Raw genomic sequence first — 3,097 nt, 5'->3', positions numbered from 1 at the left:
ACCCGGCTTTGAGACCACCGTGATTTGAAGAATGACACTTTGAACAAGAGAAAGTACCTCGGTTTCGCAAGGAAGAATGTAGTCCCGAAGTCCACATCCTGGACCGTATCCCCGCCCTCTCTGTAGCCAAAACAAACTGCTGTTCTTCCTGGTCATATGAATATACCAGGTAGATGCTAGGCATCTTGGTTGCATAGCCGCTTTCTCCTGAGGGGACAGGAAGGGCTACAGCTCAAAACACAGAGGGGCTTCCCAGGATTAGGTACTTCGGGACAAAGAGAAAGTTCCCGCTGGAACAGCGAGTACAGATAAGTAGCTGTATCTTCACCCATCTACTGAGCTCAGAGATTTGGGGCATTAGGCTCATGTCATTTAACATTTTAAAAAAGAATACCGAGGGCTCTGTTACTCGGCATAGCATAAACAATTATACAACCTTACCGCTTCCCTGCAAAACAAAAACTGGCCTTCGGGACACCCTGTTCCTCCTGCTGTTTGTTGGGTGTGGGAGGAGCACAAGCTATTCTAACACGTAAATGGCATGGCAGCCATGATTCCCTGAGACTAAATGTGAGATGTGCCCTAAACAGCCCATATGTTTCAACAATGGTCACAGTTTTGGAAGACTATGAAACCTTTAACAGATGAAGCCTGGCAAGTGGGTCCCTTGGGGGGTCGGGGCGTATCTTGACATTTAGAACTCACCTTGGTTTCGGTTTCTGCTTCCGGTTCAGCTAAGGTGTGAGCAAGCAGCTGTGCGCTGCTGACTTGGAGCCACCTGCCATTCTGTTTCCCCACCATCAAAGACTGTCTCCTCTCAAACCCTGAGACAATAAATTTCCCTTAAGTTGCTTCTTGTCAGGTGTTGACCACAGCAGCAGCAAGAAAACAAAAGAGAAAAGCAGCACCACCAAGTGGTGCCATGGCTGGGACTGACCTGACCGTGTGGGTCCGTTCTTCCGAGCTCGTTTTATGGAGAGAAGTAGAGGAGTCCAGAGCTGTGAGCTGTGACTAGCTCTAGAATGCTGTAAGCAGAGCTAAGGGGACCATTCTGGCCGGAATCCAGACCAAAGCGCCGATAAAAGGCAGGCAGTAAAGACTGCGCACAAAGCTTTATTTCAGAGGGGAACAAGGACTGGATCAGAAACTGTGCTGGCAATCATTCATGTCACGTTCTGTGACAGGAACACTGCAGTTTCCTCCATTTTTTTATTTTTAAAATTCTTTTTGGGTGGGGGCTTCAAGACAGGGTTTCTCTATATAGCCTTGGCTGTCCTTTGTAGACCAGGCTGGCCTTGAACTCACAGAGATCTGCCTGCCTCTGCCTCCCAGAGTGCTGGGATTACAGGCATGTGCCAATCCACCCCGCTCCATTTTGTATTCTTGCTGAGGCCATTTCTTCGTTTAACTAAAATCTGATCTTCTTTTGTCGGTTTGTTTTTGAGACACATGGTTTCTCTGTGAAGCCTTGGATGTCCTGGACTCGATTTGTAGACTAGGCTGGCCTCGAACTCGGAGATCCGCCTGCGTCTGCCTCCCTGAGTGCTGAGATTACAGGTGTGTATTACCTCGCCTGGCTGAATCCGGTCTCCTTGATGGGAAGCCCCATGGATGATTATTCAGCTCTGTTCTAGGAACCTGAGGTCAAGATGCCCCAGCTAACTTAGCTTCTATTAAAGCTTGTGCAGAACCTCCTCCAGCTAACTGCCTTTAAACTGCTTGCTTGCACAAAACTTCCCCCTGCAGTTGCTGAGATAATTGGGATGCAGTTTTTTGTCTTTAGAAACACCTTACTCTAAACCAGTGGTTCTCAACTTTCCTAATACTGCAATCCTTCTATACAGTTCTTCATATTGTGGTGAAGCCCCTCAGCCATAAAATTATCTTCATTGCTCCCTCATATCTGCAAGTATGCAACCCCTGTGAAAGGGTCATTTGACCCCCAAAGGAGTCATGTCCCACAGGTTGAGAACCAGTGCTCTAAATATTTGGTACTATACCCGAGTTCCAAATACCCTGGTATAGTCCCAACTGGCTGGAATAAAGACTTTCAATTGGCTATACACTGGATCTCAGTGGTCTTCTCTGGTGGGCAACCCATAACAATTGGAGCTATGTTTTATCTGCATCCTAGAAACTTGAGTGAGGCTGGATTTCAAAAGTAATGGGCTAACTTGTTTGGCAGAGATTTCAAGGCAGCCTAACATCCAGGCTGTGATGTGGTTATTGTTCGCTGCATTTGTCCAGAGTTACAGTGAGAACAAATAGAAAGTGGTGCAGAGAAATGTGAAAAAATGTCGTTTGTCGAGTGTGGAGAGGGCAGGGCAGATTTGGGACAAACTAGCTATAGTTGTTGAAGAAGTTTAGTGCCATTAAAGAAATGTCTGAGACTTTGCACATCTAGACCTGGAATAGGAAAGGTGCCTAATGAAATGAGAACTCCAGGGTATAAAAATGCACACTCATGTGAAAGGAGAGTGCCTGAAAAAGGACCCTCCCACGTTCTCTGCTAAAAAAAAAAAAAAAAAAAAAAAAAAAAAAAAAAAAAAAAAAAAAAAACACATAGGGAGATGTTTTCCCAACCACCAGAACAACCAGAGGTGGCTGCCAACTGTGGTCCAAGGGTGCCAGGCTTCATCTGGAGCTGGCATCCATGTTTGTGGTGGCATTCACATCTGCAAGATGTAAAAGGGAAGAAATAATAGAATTTTGTGCCAGGATTCCAGAAAGCCACTGAAACGAGGCGATGAATGGCAGTATCAGATTTCTTATATGGAGGTCCTGAGAAGCTGCTGTGTCAAGTTGAAGTGAAGGTTATCTTGTAGTGAACCCCCGGATATTAGAGATGCCAGCAAAGTGGAATGTTTTACTGAGAAATGCTGCAGGCACCAAGCATTGGCCCAACACAGAGACCACAAGCACCACAGGCAACAGAACTGTGGGGCGGGACCACCCAAAACCACTGAAGCCCAAAGGATGCCAAGACCCTCCAACACCAGACATGGAACAGCAGGATCTGGCTTCTGCCCTTTTGGGTTTCATTGGCCTAATCTTTGTCATGTTCCAGTTTCTCCCCTGTTTACTCTGTGCTGTTGTG

The sequence above is a fragment of the Psammomys obesus genome, unplaced genomic scaffold, assembly GCF_907164565.1.
Source record: "Psammomys obesus unplaced genomic scaffold, mPsaObe1.curated_primary_1811, whole genome shotgun sequence".
Classification (NCBI taxonomy): Eukaryota; Metazoa; Chordata; class Mammalia; order Rodentia; family Muridae; genus Psammomys; species Psammomys obesus.
Note: the sequence above shows the minus strand (reverse complement) of the source record.